The sequence below is a fragment of the Pleurodeles waltl genome, chromosome 12 (assembly GCF_031143425.1).
Source record: "Pleurodeles waltl isolate 20211129_DDA chromosome 12, aPleWal1.hap1.20221129, whole genome shotgun sequence".
Taxonomy (NCBI): Eukaryota; Metazoa; Chordata; class Amphibia; order Caudata; family Salamandridae; genus Pleurodeles; species Pleurodeles waltl.
The window spans coordinates 12,756,903-12,774,453 of NC_090451.1; the positions used below are offsets into that span (position 1 = coordinate 12,756,903).

General features: G+C 51.8%; 1 protein-coding gene across 2 annotated transcripts in view; it reads right to left on the reverse strand.

Annotated features, from left to right (window-relative positions):
- APC2 (APC regulator of WNT signaling pathway 2) overlaps positions 1–10,774 on the reverse strand; it is a 557,471-nt gene extending 546,697 nt beyond the window's left edge. Inside the window, exon 1 of one of the 2 annotated variants that reach the window (XM_069216408.1) lies at positions 10,615–10,774. The gene's annotated coding sequence lies outside the window, so the exon portion shown is untranslated. The remainder of the gene's footprint in view (positions 1–10,614) is intronic. The other variant, XM_069216411.1, reaches the window with a different exon arrangement.
- Between the last annotated feature and the right edge of the window lie 6,777 nt (positions 10,775–17,551).

The window sequence follows — 17,551 nt, forward strand, 5'->3', positions numbered from 1 at the left end:
GAGGAAATGCAAAACTTTTTGGCTATGTGTATATACACTGACCTTGTTTTGTATATTTTTCTCTTATGAAAAGTACAATGACAAGAGTGGTAAGTAGTCTCAAAGCACTTATCCCACCGCTGCACAACCAATGTAGGAGGCTGGACTGGCTTGTAGTGAGTACCAAGGGGTACTTGCACCTTGCACCAGGCCCAGTTATCCCTTATTAGTGTATAGGGTGTCAACAGCTTAGGCTGATAGATAATGGTAGCTTAGCAGAGCAGCTTAGGCTGAACTAGGAGACGTGTGAAGCTACTACAGTACCACAAGTGTCACTTGCACAATATCATAAGAAAACACAATACACAGTTATACTAAAAATAAAGGTACTTTATTTTTATGACAATATGCCAAAGTATCTTAGAGTGTACCCTCAGTGAGAGGATAGCGAATATACACAAGATATATATACACAATAGCAAAAATATGCAGTATAGTCTTAGAAAACAGTGCAAACAATGTATAGTTACAATAGGATGCAATGGGGAAACATAGGGATAGGGGCAACACAAACCATATACTCAAAAAGTGGAATGCGAACCACGAATGGACCCCAAACCTATGTGACCTTGTAGAGGGTCGCTGGGACTATTAGAAAATAGTGAGAGTTAGAAAAATAACCCTCCCCAAGACCCTGAAAAGTGAGTGCAAAGTGCACTAAAGTTCCCCTAAGGACAAAGAAGTCGTGTTAGAGGAATAATGCAGGAAAGACACAAACCAACAATGCAACAACTGTGGATTTCCAATCTAGGGTACCTGTGGAACAAGGGGATCAAGTCCAAAAGTCACAAGCAAGTCGGAGATTGGCATATGCCCAGGAAATGCCAGCTGTGGATGCAAAGAAGCTTCTACTGGACAGAAGAAGCTGAGGTTTCTGCAGGAACGAAAAGGGCTAGAGACTTCCCCTTTGGTGGACGGATCCCTCTCGCCGTGGAGAGTCGTGCAGAAGTGTTTTCCGCCGAAAGAACGCCAACAAGCCTGGCTAGCTGCAAATCGTGCGGTTAGCGTTTTTGGGCGCTGCTGTGGCCCTGGAGGGACCAGGAGGTCGCAAATTGGACCAGGAGAGAGAGGGGACCTCGAGCAAGACAAGGAGCCCTCTCAGCAGCAGGTAGCACCCGGAGAAGTGCCAGAAACAGGCACTACGAGGATGCGTGAAACGGTGCTCACCCGAAGTCGCACAAAGGAGTCCCACGTCGCCGGAGACCAACTTAGAAAGTCGTGCAATGCAGGTTAGAGTGCCGTGGACCCAGGCTTGGCTGTGCACAAAGGATTTCCACCGGAAGTGCACAGGGGCCGGAGTAGCTGCAAAAGTCGCGGTTCCCAGCAATGCAGCCCAACGAGGTGAGGCAAGGACTTACCTCCACCAAACTTGGACTGAAGAGTCACTGGACTGTGGGGGTCACTTGGACAGAGTCGCTGGATTCGAGGGACCTCGCTCGTCGTGCTGAGAGGAGACCCAAGGGACCGGTAATGCAGCTTTTTGGTGCCTGCGGTTGCAGGGGGAAGATTCTGTCGACCCACGGGAGATTTCTTTGGAGCTTCTGGTGCAGAGAGGAGGCAGACTACCCCCACAGCATGCACAAGCAGGAAAACAGTCGAGAAGGCGGCAGGATCAGCGTTACAGAGTTGCAGTAGTCGTCTTTGCTACGATGTTGCAGGTTTGCAGGCTTCCAGCGCGGTCAGCAGTCGATTCCTTGGCAGAAGGTGAAGAGAGAGATGCAGAGGAACTCGGATGAGCTCTTGCATTCGTTATCTAAAGTTTCCCCAGAGACAGAGACCCTAAATAGCCAGAAAAGAGGGTTTGGCTACCTAGGAGAGAGGATAGGCTACTAACACCTGAAGGAGCCTATCAGAAGGAGTCTCTGACGTCACCTGGTGGCACTGGCCACTCAGAGCAGTCCAGTGTGCCAGCAGCACCTCTGTTTCCAAGATGGCAGAGGTCTGGAGCACACTGGAGGAGCTCTGGACACCTCCCAGGGGAGGTGCAGGTCAGGGGAGTGGTCACTCCCCTTTCCTTTGTCCAATTTCGCGCCAGAGCAGGGGCTAAGGGGTCCCTGAACCGGTGTAGACTGGCTTATGCAGAATTGGGCACATCTGTGCCCAAGAAAGCATTTCCAGAGGCTGGGGGAGGCTACTCCTCCCCTGCCTTCACACCATTTTCCAAAGGGAGAGGGTGTAACACCCTCTCTCAGAGGAAGTCCTTTGTTCTGCCATCCTGGGCCAGGCCTGTCTGGACCCCAGGAGGGCAGATGCCTGTCTGAGGGGTTGGCAGCAGCAGCAGCTGCAGTGAAACCCCAGGAAGGGCAGTTTGGCAGTACCAGGGTCTGTGCTACAGACCACTGGGATCATGGGATTGTGCCAACTATTCCAGGATGGCATAGAGGGGGCAATTCCATGATCATAGACATGTTACATGGCCATATTCGGAGTTACCATTGTGACGCCACATATAGGTAGTGCCCTGTGTGTAGTGCACGCGTGTAATGGTGTCCCCGCACTCACAAAGTTCAGGGAATTGGCTCTGAACAATGTGGGGGCACCTTGGCTAGTGCCAGGGTGCCTTCACACTAAGTAACTTTGCACCTAACCTTTACCAGGTAAAGGTTAGACATATAGGTGACTTATAAGTTACTTAAGTGCAGTGTAAAATGGCTGTGAAATAACGTGGACGTTATTTCACTCAGGCTGCAGTGGCAGGCCTGTGTAAGGATTGTCAGAGCTCCCTATGGGTGGCAAAAGAAATGCTGCAGCCCATAGGGATCTCCTGGAACTCCAATACCCTGGGTACCTCAGTACCGTATACTAGGGAATTATAAGGGTGTTCCAGTAAGCCAATGTAAATTGGTAAAAATGGTCACTAGCCTGTTAGTGACAATTTGGAAAGAAATGAGAGAGCATAACCACTGAGGTTCTGATTAGCAGAGCCTCAGTGAGACAGTTAATCACTACACAGGTAACACATTCAGGCACACTTATGAGCACTGGGGCCCTGGGTTACCAGGGTCCCAGTGACACATACAACTAAAACAACATATATACAGTGAAAAATGGGGGTAACATGCCAGGCAAGATGGTACTTTCCTACAGTGGGTCTGGAAGAAGTCTGTGTTTCCATCAAGGAACAGGAGGGGAGATGTAGACTTTTTTATGGGAGATGCGGGAATAGTTTTATATCTTATTTTTGATCCTTATGAATATTTCATCAAGAAGCTCCAGATTACGGTCAGATGATTGAATGAGATTGTTTCCGTTGTTGTAAAGGGAGATGGTAGTTTCTGCCATGAAGATCAGTGAGGCTGTTGTGGTGATTTCCTGGATGTGGTAATCTTGAGCGTTGCTGCGATGATTCTCCTCCATTGTGCTCTTTTGTTATTCAAGAAAATTAAATTGGTGACCACAGATCCTTTATTGGCACAAACGTAGACATCAGAGAGAAGCGTTTCAGGATTCCTTTTCAATAGTTTATATTTTACGTTTTTGGCTGTGTTTGTAGACGGGTTCAGAGGGTGTTTAATCTTGAGCGCATTGCGGCCTACCTGTGGTACCAAGCTGTCACTGGGGCATAAGTCAATTAGCTCCATTGTGGAGACCAGTACAGTAGTTTAAGAGTTAAAAATTAACCTCCTGAGGAGCGCATCCGGCACAGACAAGTAACCAGTACAAATGAAGTAATCACATCTGTTGGATTGAAGTCAGAGAAAGTATAGAGGCTGCGGGTGAAGGGTGAGGAATGCAAAGCCTTGAATTCCTCTTTAAATGAGGTAGGAACAAGGTACACAAGGGAGAAGTGCCTCGATAGAGGCAGATTATTATCTGAGGAAATTCTGTGTACCATGAGAACCCAGCAGGGCCTCCTGTGCACCGTGAGCTCCAGACAGGCCTCCTGTGCACAATGAGCACCCGGCAGGGCCTCCTCTGCACCCTCAGCAGCTGGTGGAACCTCCTGGGCACCCAGTAAGGCCCCCTGTGCACCCCAAGCACCTGGTAGGGCCCCCCTATACCCTGAGCCGCTACCCACCCTTCGATGGGTGCAGGACCAGGTCGACCGTGGACAAAGAAGGTCAGCAGTGCAGCAACGGAGATGAAGAGGAGTCCCAGCAGTGATGCAAGTGATGTCCCACGTTGGCGGTTGAGATGCAGTCTGTCAGTGGTGCCGGAAAACCACCAACAAGCCTTGGCAAATGCAAGAGACGGATAAGATGTTTTGCAAGGCTGAAAAGGACCAGCAAGGTCCAGGGGACTCGACCCAAGGAGAAGAGTCTGGGGTGACTCTCAGCAGCTGGGAAAGCCACGAGAAGAGAAGGCAGCCCCCACAGGCAACCCACTGGCAGCAGGCACAGGAGTCGAAGTGAGGCCCACTCAGCACACCTGAAGAGGAGTCCCACGTTGCTGGAGCAGCAGGCAGGAGACTGTGCTTTGCTGGAAGAAGTGCTGGGGGCCAAGGCTACACAGAGCCTAAAGATCCACTGGAGGAGGAGCAAACAACCCTTGGTAGCTGTAGGTGTCATGGTGCACAGGGGTACTGTCCTGCAAGAAGAGGCAAGGGTTTACCGTCTCCCAAGTTGGACAGCAGGTAGAGAGGACCAAGGGGACCGCTCAAGACCACCACCTTTGATGCAGGATCCACGCAGTTCTGGAGAAGAGCAGATCCAAGCAGCTGGTCATTGTTGCAGTTTGTGTCTGCAGATGCAGGGAAGTGATTTTGTCACCCCAAGGGAGATTCCTTTTTACTTCTTGTGCAGGCTGAAGTCTTGCCATCCTCAGAGAATGCACAGCCGGGGAAATGTTGCAGATGCTGGAAAGAGCCGGAGAAACAATGTTGCCGAGCGGAGTCATCGCTGAAGTTGCAGATTGTCGGTTCCTGGAGGGTCCAGTTGCAATCCCATTGGCCAGAAGATGAAGTAAACGATGCAGAAGAGTCCTGCTGGAATCTTGCACGTTAAATCTGAGGACCCATCCAAGAGGGAGACCCTAAATAGCCCAGGTAAGGGGGGTAATCACCTAGCAGGGTGACCACCTATCAGGAGGGGGCTGTGAGGTCACCTACCTGACCTGGCCACTCACATGCTCCCAGGGGCCTCTGCCCCCCCTTGGATTCAAGATGGCAGAATCAAGTGCCCACCTGGAGGAGCTCTGGGCACCACCCCTGGGGTAGTGATGGACAGGGGGGTGGTCACTCCCCTTTCCTTTGTCCAGTTTTGCACTAGAGCAGGGACCAGGGGTCCCTGGAAAGGTGGAAACTGGTTTATGAAAGGAGGGCACCAAATGTGGCCTTCAAAGCATAGAGGTGGCTTGGGGAGGCTACCCCTCCCAAGCCTGGAAACACCTGTTCCCAAGGGAGAGCGTGTTACCTCCGTCTCCCACAGGGAATCCTTTGTTCTACCTTCCTCTGCCTGAGCTTGTCAAGCAGTAGGAGGGCAGAAACCTGTCTGCGGGGTTGCAGCAGAGCGTGCTGCTCGGAAAACGCCAAAAGACTGGAAGGAGCAATGCTGGGGGTCCTCTAAAGAGCCCCCAAAGTGCAAGGGATCATACAGCCAATACTGGCAACAGTACTGGGGTATGATTATGGCATGTTTAATACCAGATATGCCCAGGTTCAGAGTACCATTATGTAGCTGGACACAGGTGGACCTGTGTCAAATACAAGGGTAAAAAAGCTTCCCCGCACTTACAAAGTCCAGAGCAATGGGGATGGAGTTCGTGGGGGCACCTCTGCTTATGCAGGGGTGCCTCACACACAGGTACCTGCCCCCTGCCCCCTGGGCTAGCAGGGCGTACCATAGGGGTGACTTACAGTGACCTGGTGCAGTGCCTTGTAGTGAAAGGGTGCACGCACCTTTTCAAGCAGGCTGCAATGGCAGGCCTGCAGACACATTTTGCATGGGCTGCCATGTGTGGCACAATACATGCTGCAGCCGATGGGGGACCCTGCGATACTCAATGATATATAAGTACCATATACTAGGGACTTATATGGGGCAGCAGTATGCCAATTGTGAGGTGTTCAAAGTCCTACGCAACCAAATTTAGAGGCAGAAAGCACAATCCCTGGGGTCCAGGTTAGCAGGATCCCAGTGCAAACAGTCAAAGTATCCTGACAGCAGGCACAAAGTGGGGGTAACCATGCCAAAAAGAGGGTACTTTCATACACTCTTGTCCACCCTGAGCAGCTGTCAAGGAGCTCCTGTGCACCCAGTAGGGCCCCCTGTGCACACTGAGCATGCAGCGGGCCCCCTGTACACTCTGATCACCCGGCAGGGCCCCCTGGGCACCGACTGGGCCTTTGTAACATCTACACACCCAGCAAGCACCTTCAGCACCTGGCAGGGGGTCTTGTGCACCCAACAAGGCCTCCTGTGCACCCGTAGCACCTGGCAGGGCCCCCTGTACAACCTGGGCATTTGGCAGGACCTCCTGTGCAACCTGACCACCAGCAAGACCCCCTGTGCCCCCTGAGCAGGGGTACGGCCCCAGGGGCACCCTGAGCACCCAGCAGGGCCTCCTGTGCACCCTTAGCACCCTTAAGGGCATCTTGAGCACCCAGAAGGGTCTCCTGTGAACCTTGAGACCCAGCAGGGCTTCCTGTGCAACCTGGAGGGTCTCCTATGCACCCTAAGCACCCGGCAGGGCCCCCTGTGACACACACCTTGGGCACACCACACACACACACCTTGGGCACACTGCAACTCCCCTCATTCACACCACACACAACTTCAGCACACTGTACCTCCCCACATGCACACCACGGACACATCTTGGGCACACTGCACCCTTCTCTTGCACACCACACCACACACATCTTGGGAACACTGCACCTCATCCTCATGCACACCACACCGCATACACACCTTGGGCACATTCCACCTCAACTCATGCACACCACACACACCTCGGGCACACTGCACCGCCCCTCATGCACACCACACAACACACACACAAGCACACCGCACCTCCCCTCATACACACCACACTCACACACCTTGGGCACACTGCACCTCCCTTCGTCCACACCACGCAGACCTTGGGCGCATCACATCTCCCCTCATGCACACCACACATATACACTTTGGGCACATTGCACCTCCCCTCATGCACACCACACCCACCTTGGGCACACTGTACTCCCCTCATGCACACCACACAACACAAACCTTGGGCACAGCACATGCACGTCATATACACCACACACACACACCTTGGACACACTGCACCTCCCCTCATGCACACCACACACACACACACCTTAGGCACACCACACCTCCCCTCAAACACACACACATTGGGCACACTACACCTCTCCTCCTGAACACAACACCACACACACACACCTTGGGCATGCTGCACCTCCCATCATGCACACTACACACATCTTGGGCACACTGCACTCCCCTCATGCACATCACACACATCTTGGGCACACTGCACTCCCCTCCTGAACACCATACAACACACACCTTGGGCACATTGCACCTCCTCTCATGCACACCACACACACCTTGGGCACACTGCACTCCCCTCATGTACACCACACACACACCTTGGGCACACTGCACCTCCCCTCATGCACACCACACACACACCATAGGCACACCACACCTCCCCTCAAACACATACACCTTGGGCATATTACACCTCCCCTCATGCACACCACACAACACACACCTTGGGCACACCACATGTCAACTCATATACACCACACGCACACACCCCTTGGGCACACAGCACCCCACTCATGCACACCACACACACCTTGGGTACACTGCACCTTCCCTCATGCACACCGTAAGCACACTGCATTCCCCTCATGCACACCAAACCACACACACACGCCTTGGGCACGCTGCACCTCCCCTCATGCACATTACACACACCTTGAGCACACTGCACCCCCCTTATGCACACAAACACCTTGGGTCCTTTGCTACCTGGGGCTACAGTCCTGGAGGCCTCAGTGGAGGGCGGAGCATAGGTGTCTCCGCAAAGGAGAGGCCCTGATAACAGCTGCGGGTGGAAGCAGAGCACCACAGCCCTCCCTGCAGGGGTGGGGGTCTGTCTTTAATACACACATCACATGAGCTTTTCTGTCTGCCTCAACACACACACTCCAGTATCCCTAACTTAGACACACTGCTGTGTATCACACATACATCACACACGCTCCTGTATCCCTAACATAGACACACTGCTGTGTATCACACATACATCACACACGCTCCTGTATCCCTAATATAGACACACTGCTGTGTATCACACACACATCACACACTGCTGTGTATCACACATACATCACACATGCTCCTGTATCTCTAACAGAGACACACTGCTGTGTATCTCTCAGACACACCACACACTGCTGTGTATCACACACACACTCCTGTATCTCTAACATAGACACACTGCTGTGTATTTCTCAGAAACATCACACACTGCTGTGTATCACACACACACTCCTGTATCCCTAACATAGACACACTGCTGTGTATCACACACACATCACACACGCTCCTGTATCCCTAACATAGACACACCGCTGTGTATCACACATACATCACACACGCTCCTGTAGCCCTAACATAGACACACTGCTGGGTATCACACACACATCACACACGCTCCTGTATCCCTAATATAGACACACTGCTGTGTATCACACATACATCACACATGCTCCTGTATCTCTAACATAGACACACTGCTGTGTATCTCTCAGACACATCACACACTGCTGTGTATCACACACACACGCCTGTATCTCTAACATAGACACACTGCTGTGTATTTCTCAGACACATCACACACTGCAGTGTATCACACACACACCACACACACACTCCTGTATCTCTAACATAGACACACTGCTGTGTATCTCTCAGACACATCACACACTGCTGTGTATCACACACACATCACACACACACTCCTGTATCCCTTACATAGACACACTGCTGTGTATCACACATACATCACACACACTCCTGTATCCCTAACATAGACACACTGCTGTGTATTACACATACATCACACATGCTCCTGTATCCCTTCCATAGACACACTGCTGTGTATCACACGCACATCACACACGCTCCTGTAGCCCTAACATAGACACACTGCTGTGTATCACACATACATCACACACACTCCAGTATCCCTAACATAGACACACTGCTGTGTATCACACATACATCAGACACGCTCCTGTATCCCTAACATAGACACACTGCTGTGTATCGCACATACATCACACACGCTCCTGTATCTCTAACATAGACACACCGCTGTGTATCACACACATCACACACTGCTGTGTATCACACACACATCACACACTGCTGTGTATCACACACACACCACACACACACTCCTGTATCTCTAACATAGACACACTGCTGTGTATCACACACACATCACACACGCTCCTGTATCCCTAACATAGACACACTGCTGTGTATCGCACATACATCACACACGCTCCTGTATCTCTAACATAGACACACCGCTGTGTATCACACACACATCACACACTGCTGTGTATCACACACACATCACACACTGCTGTGTATCACACACACACCACACACACACTCCTGTATCTCTAACATAGACACACTGCTGTGTATCACACACACATCACACACTGCTGTGTATCACACACACATCACACACTGCTGTGTATCACACACACATCATACACACACTCCTGTATCTCTAACATAGACACACTGCTGTGTATCACACACACATCACACACACACTCCTGTATCTCTAACATAGACACACTGCTGTGTATCACACACACATCACACTCTGCTGTGTATCACACACACATCACACACTGCTGTGTATCACACACACATCACACACTGCTGTGTATCACACACACATCACACACACACTCCTGTATCTCTAACATAGACACTCTGCTGTGTATCACACACACATCACACTCTGCTGTGTATCACACACACATCACACACACACTCCTGTATCTCTAACATAGACACACCGCTGTGTATCACACACATCACACACTGCTGTGTATCACACACACACCACACACACACTCCTGTATCTCTAACATAGACACACTGCTGTGTATCACACACACATCACACACTGCTGTGTATCACACACACATCACACACTGCTGTGTATCACACACACATCACACACTGCTGTGTATCACACACACATCACACACTGCTGTGTATCACACACACATCACACACACACTCCTGTATCTCTAACATAGACACACTGCTGTGTATCACACACACATCACACACTGCTGTGTATCACACACACACCACACACGCTCCCGTTTCTCGCCCCCCAGACACCTTGCAGGGAGCTTGGGGGAGGTTCTCACGGTCACCCCTTCCAGTCACACCCCGGACCCCCACACTGAGGCCGTGGTGAGCAGCACTGCAGGGGGGGCGGGGGTGTGCACCGTCTGCACATGACACGGGGGGGCTGATTCCGGCAGTGGGGTGCTTTTGTGCGATAGGTGTAATTGCCCCCTCCCCACCCCCATGAAGACACCCCTGCCCCCTGCTAACGCCCTCCGCCCGCCCTCACCTTCTCGGATGGGGTGCCTGGGGTGTGATGGGTGGTCTCTGACCCCCGTGTAGAGCTTCGGCCCCTTTCGTCCTCCTCATCCTCCTCTGATGGCCGTGGTCCTCTCCTCCCCGCTCCTCCGGGCTCCGCCTCCCCCACCCCCGGGGGCTCCTCCCCTCTCCCTCCTCTCCTCCTCTCCTCCTCTCATGGCCTGGTCCCCCACCGCCCCCCTCCTCCCCCCAGTCTGATGGAGCATCCCCCACCGCAAACACTCAGATGTCTGACGGTGTCTGACCCCCGCCCTTAAAGGCTCCTGACCCCTCCACTCACTCCCCGCCCCCATCTCCCCACCACACTTGAGGGGATGGGCCCCCTCCCGCCACCAGACGGCAGAGCCCCTCCCCAAGACAAATCCGAAACCATGAAAACAAAGCCCACATCGCACCTGGGGAGGCCCCTCCCCCGTCACACGCATCACAGCAGCATCAGCACAGCATCTGAGCAACAGCGAAACATTACATCAAGTGCACCGCCCCAAGACCCCCCCCCCCCCCCAGGTTATAGTCTACACATCTGAGTGACGTCAGATTGCATCACACGCCGCATCAACACATCTCTGCATCAGTGCATCGCAGCCTCACTGCTCCAGGGTACCACAGCATCACTGCTCCAGGGTACCACAGCATCACTGCTTCAGGGTAGCACAGTATCACTGCTCCAGGGTACCACAGTATCACTGCTCCAGGGTAGCACAGTATCACTGCTCCAGGGTACCACAGCATCGCTGCTCCAGGGTACCACAGCATCGCTGCTCCAGGGTACCACAGCATCGCTGCTCCAGGGTACCACAGCATCACTGCTCCAGGGTACCACAGCATCACTGCTTCAGGGTAGCACAGCATCGCTGCTTCAGGGTATCACAGCATCGCTGCTCCAGGGTACCACAGTATCGCTGCTCCAGGGTACCACATGCAAAGCTCCCACTATACCACTGCTGTCATATGCACAATATCATAAGAAAACACAATACACAGATATACTAAAAATAAAGGTACTTTATTTTTATGACAATATGCCAAAAGTATCCCAGTGAGTACCCTCAGTATGAGGATAAGTTATATACACAAGATATATATACACAATACCAAAAATATGCAGTAATAGGAAAAGGAAGTAATGCAAGCAATGTAAAGTTACAGTAGATTGCAATAGGAGCACATAGGTATAGGGGCAACACAAACCATATACTCCAAAAGTGGAATGCGAACCACGAATGGACCCCAAACCTATGTGAGCTTGTAGAGGGTCACTGGGACTGTAAGAAAACAGTGAGGGTTAGAAAAATAGCCCACCCCAAGACCCTGAAAAGTAGGTGTAAAGTGCACCTACAACCCCCAGAGAGTACAGAAGTCGTGATAGGGGGATTCTGCAGGAAGAACAAACACAAGCAATGCAACTACAGTGGATTTACAGACCTGAGTACCTGTAGAACAAGGGGACCAAGTCTAAGAGTCGCGACAAAGTCAAGAGTGGGCAGATGCCCAGGAAATGCCAGCTGAGGGTGCAAAGAAGCTGCCACCGGATAGAAGAAGTGTAATGATGTAACATGGCTCCATGCCAGAACACTGGGCATGGAACCACCTTGTTCTGAGGTTCTGTCATGCAGGGTTCTCTGCATGACAGTTGATATGCTGGCTGTTGGTTGAGGCTGTAATAAATACCTCCTACCACATATCTTCATCTGGTGTGGATTCACATTATTACAAGAAGCTTTGGTTTCTGCAAGAACGAAGAGGACTAGGGACTTCCCCTTTGGAGGATGGATGTCCCACGTCGTGAAGAAGCTTGCAGAGGTGTTCCCACGCAGAAAGACCGCAAACAAGCCTTGCTAGCTGCAAGGGTCGCGGTTAGGGTTTTTCGATGCTGCTGTGGCCCAGGAGGGACCAGGATGTCGCCACTTGGATGAGGAGACAGAGGGGGCGCCCAGCAAGACAGGGAGCCCTCACAGAAGCAGGCAGCACCCGCAGAAGTACCGGCACAGGCACTTGGAAGAGGAGTGAACCGGAGCTCACCGAAGACACAAAAGGGAGTCCCACAACGCCGGAGGACAACTCAGGAGGTTGTGCACTGCAGGTTAGAGTGTCGGGGACCCAGGCTTGGCTGTGCACGAAGGAAATCCTGGAAGAGTGCACAGGAGCCGGAGCAGCTGCAAATCACGCGGTACCCAGCAATGCAGTCTAGCGTGGGGAGGCAAGGACTTACCTCCACCAAACTTGGACTGAAGAGTCACTGGACTGTGGGAGTCACTTGGACAGAGTTGCTGAGTTCCACGGACCACGCTCGTCGTGCTGAGAGGGGACCCAGAGGACCGGTGATGCAGTCTTTTGTTGCCTGCGGTTGCAGGGGGAAGATTCCGTCGACCCACAGGAGATTTCTTCAGAGCTCCTGGTGCAAGAAGGAGGTAGGCTACCCCCAGAGGATGCACCACCAGGAAACAGGCGAGAAAGCCAGCAGGATGAAGCGATACAAGGTTGCAGTAGTCGTCTTTGCTACTTTGTTGCGGTTTTGCAGGTGTCCTGAGCAGTCAGCGGTCGATTCCTTGGCAGAAGGTGAAGAGAGAGATGCAGAGGAAATCTGATGAGCTCTTGCATTCGTTATCTGAAGAATTCCCCAAAGCAGAGACCCTAAATAGCCAGAAAAGGAGGTTTGGCTACCTAGGAAGGAGGATAGGCTAGTAAGAAAGGTAAGAGCCTATCAGAAGGAGTCTCTGACATCACCTGCTGGCACTGGCCACTCAGCGCAGTCCAGTGTGCCAGCAACACCTCTGTTTCCAAGATGGCAGAGGTCTGGAGTACACTGGAGGAGCTCTGGGCACCTCCCCTGGGAGGTGCAGGTCAGGGGAGTGGTCACTCCCCTTTCCTTTGTCCAGTTTCGAGCCAGAGCAGGGCTGGGGGATCCCTGAACCGGTGTAGACTGGCTTATGCAGAGATGGGCACCAGCTCTGCCCATCAAAGCATTTCCAGAGGCTGGGGGAGGCTACTCCTCCCCAGCCATCACACCTTTTTCCAAAGGGAGAGGGTGTAACACCCTCTCTCTGAGGAAGTCCTTTGTTCTGCCTTCCTGGGCCAGGGCTGCCTGGACCCCAGGGGGGCAGAAACCTGTCTGAGGGGTTGGCAGCAGCAGCAGCTGCAGTGAAACCCCGGGAAAGGCAGTTTGGCAGTACCCGGGTTCTGTGCTAGAGACCCGGGGGATCATGGAATTGTCTCCCCAATGCCAGAATGGCATTGGGGTGACAATTCCATGACCTTAGACATGTTAAATGGCCATGCTCGGAGTTACCATTGTGACGCTATACATAGGTAGTGCGTGAAATGATGTCCCCGCACTCACAAAGTCTGGGGAATTTGCTCTGAACGATGTGGGGGCACCTTGGCTAGTGCCAGGGTGCCCATACACTAAGTAACTTAGCACCCAACCTTTACCAGGTAAAGGTTAGACATATAGGTGACTTATAAGTTACTTAAGTGCAGTGGTAAATGGCTGTGAAATAACGTGGACGTTATTTCACTCAGGCTGCAGTGGCAGGCCTGTGTAAGAATTGTCAGAGCTCCCTATGGGTGGCAAAAGAAATGCTGCAGCCCATAGGGATCTCCTGGAACCCCAATACCCTGGGTACCTCAGTACCATATACTAGGGAATTATAAGGGTGTTCCAGTATGCCAATGTGAATTGGTGAAATTGGTCACTAGCCTGTTAGTGACAATTTGTACAGTGAGAGCATAAACACTGAGGTTCTGGTTAGCAGAGCCTCAGTGAGACAGTTAGGCATCACACAGGGAACACATACCTATAGGTCACAAACTTATGAGCACTGGGGTCCTGGCTAGCAGGGTCCCAGTGACACATAACAAACATACTGAAAACATAGGGTTTTCACTATGAGCACTTGGCCCTGGCTAGCAGGATCCCAGTGAGACAGTGAAAACACCCTGACATACACTCACAAACAGGCTAAAAGTGGGGGTAACAAGGCTAGAAAGAGGTTACTTTCTCACAGTCATAACACAGGTAACACATACAGGACACACTTATGAGCACTGGGGCCCTGGCTGGCAGGGTCCCAGTGACACATACAACTAAAACAACATATATACAGTGAAATATGGGGGTAACATGCCAGGCAAGATGGTACTTTCCTACAATGCTCCAGCCTGTTTTCCACACGTTTCGTTAAGGTACTGTACCTGGGGGTCCATGTGACTCCGTAAATGGCACCAGTGGCGTCGCATTGTGGAAACAACTCCGTCCTGATGCAGCTTTAACATCAGATTGCAGCATTTGTGCCTCTAGGCACTATTTTTGTGCTTTTAATTGCTAAAATCATATTTTTTCTTGTGTGTTGTGGATTTTTATCATATTTGGTCTTGTGTTATTTAGGTAAATATTTACTATTTTTCTAAACCTGTGTGGTGTCCATTTTGTAGTGTTTCACTGTGTTACGGTGTGCGTTGGTACAAATATTTTATACATTGGCTCTGGGTTAAGCCTTTCATCCAAGCTACCAAGGGAGTGAGCGGGGGTTAACCAGGTGTGTTTCTCCTTTACCCTGACTAGAGTGAGGGTCCTTGCTTGGACAGGGAGCAACCTGACTGCCAGCCAAAGACCCCATTTCTAAAAGTTTCTGTATGCCCCACCCTGCCCCCCTGGGTGTTTGGTTGCGTTGCTTCCCTGTATCTGTATTTGTGTGTGTTTCTTCATGTCCCACCTGCCCCTCTGGGTGTGTGTTGTGTTGCCCTGCTGTATCTGTGTGTGTTTCTCCTTGCCTCACCTGCCCCTCTGGATGTGTGTTGTGTTGCTCTGCTGTATCTGTGTGTGTCTCTCCATGCCGCACTGTGCCCCTCTGGGTGCGTGTGGTGTTGCTCTGTTGTATCTCTGTGTGTGTCTCCATGCCCCACCCTGCCCCTCTTGGTGTGTGTTGTGTTGCTCTGCTGTATCGGTGTGTGTTTCTCTATGCTGCGCTGTGTTCCTCTGGGTGTGTGCTGTATTGCTCTGCTGTATCTGTGTGTGTTTCTCCCTGCCCCTTTGGGTGTGTGTTGTGTTGCTCTGCTGTATCTGTGTGTGTTTCTCCATGCCTCACCTGCCCCTCTGGGTGTGTGTTGTGTTGCTCTGCTGTATCTGTGTGTGTTTCTCCATGCCCCACCTGCCCCTCTGGGTGTGTGTTGTGTTGCTCTGCTGTATATGCGTGTGTTTCTCCATGCCCCGCTGTGCTCCTCTGGGTGTGTGTTGTGTTGCTCTGCTGTATCTGTGTGTGTTTCTCTATGCTGCGCTGTGCTCCTCTGGGTGTGTGTTGTGTTGCTCTGCTGTATCGGTGTGTGTTTCTCTATGCTGCGCTGTGCTCCTCTGGGTGTGTGTTGTTTTGCTCTGCTGTATAGGTGTGTGTTTCTCTATGCTACGCTGTGTTCCTCTGGGTGTGTGTTGTGTTGCTCTGCTGTATCTGTGTGTGTTTCTCCATGCCTCACCTGCCCCTCTGGGTGTGTGTTGTGTTGCTCTGCTGTATCTGTGTGTGTTTCTCCATGCCCCACCTGCCCCTCTGGGTGTGTGCTGTGTTGCTCTGCTGTATCTGTGTGTGTTTCTCCATGCCCCACCCTGCCCCTCTGGGTGTGTGCTGTGTTGTTCTGCTGTATCTGTGTGTGTTTCTCCATGCCCCACTGTACTCCTGTGGGTGTGTGTTGTGTTGCTCTGCTGTATCTGTTTGTGTTTCTCCTTGCCCCACCTGCCCCTTTGGGTGTGTGCTGTGTTGCTCTGCTGTATCTGTGTGTGTTTCTCCATGCCCCACCCTGCCCCTCTGGGTGTGTGTTGTGTTGCTCTGCTGTATCTGTGTGTGTTTCTCCATGCCCCACTGTGCTCCTCTGGGTGTGTGTTGTGTTGTTCCCCTATATATGTATCTGTGTGTGTTTATCCATGCCCCACCTGCCCCTTTGGGTGTGTGCTGTGTTGCTCTGCTGTATCTGTGTGTGTTTCTCCATGCCCCACCCTGCCCCTCTGGGTGTGTGTTGTGTTGCTCTGCTGTATCTGTGTGTGTTTCTCCATGCCCCACTGTGCTCCTCTGGGTGTGTGTTGTGTTGTTCCCCTATATATGTATCTGTGTGTGTTTCTCCATGCCGCGCTGTGCTCCTCTGGGTGTGTGTTGTGTTGCTCTGCTGTATCTGTGTGTGTTTCTCCATGCCGCACTGTGCTCCTCTGGGTGTGTGTTGTGTTGCTCTGCTGTATCTGTGTGTGTTTCTCCCTGCCCCTTTGGGTGTGTGTTGATTGCTCTGCTGTATCTGTGTGTGTTTCTCCATGCCTCACCTGCCCCTCTGGGTGTGTGTTGTGTTGCCCTGCTGTATCTGTGTGTGTTTCTCCATGCCCCACTGTGCTCCTCTGGGTGTGTGTTGTGTTGCCCTGATGTATCTGTGTGTGTTTCTCCATGCCGCCCTGTGCTCCTCTGGGTGTGTGTTGTGTTGCTCTGCTGTATCGGTGTGTGTTTCTCTATGTTGCGCTGTGCTCCTCTGGGTGTGTGCTGTGTTGCTCTGCTGTATCTGTGTGTGTTTCTCCATGCCCCACTGTGCTCCTCTGGGTGTGTGCTGTGTTGTTCTGCTGTATCTGTGTGTGTTTCTCCATGCCCCACTGTGCTCCTATCGGTGTGTGTTTTGTTGCTCCCCTATATATGTATCTTTGTGTGTTTCTCCATGCCCCACTGTGCTCCTATGGGTGTGTGTTGTGTTGCTCCCCTGTATATGTATCTGTGTGTGTTTCTCCATGCCCCACTGTGCTCCTCTCGGTGTGTGTTGTGTTGCTCTGCTGTATCTGTGTGTGTTTCTCCCTGCCCCTTTGGGTGTGTGTTGTGTTGCTCTGCTGTATCTGTGTGTGTTTCTCCATGCCTCACCTGTCCCTCTGGGTGTGTGTTATGTTGCCCTGC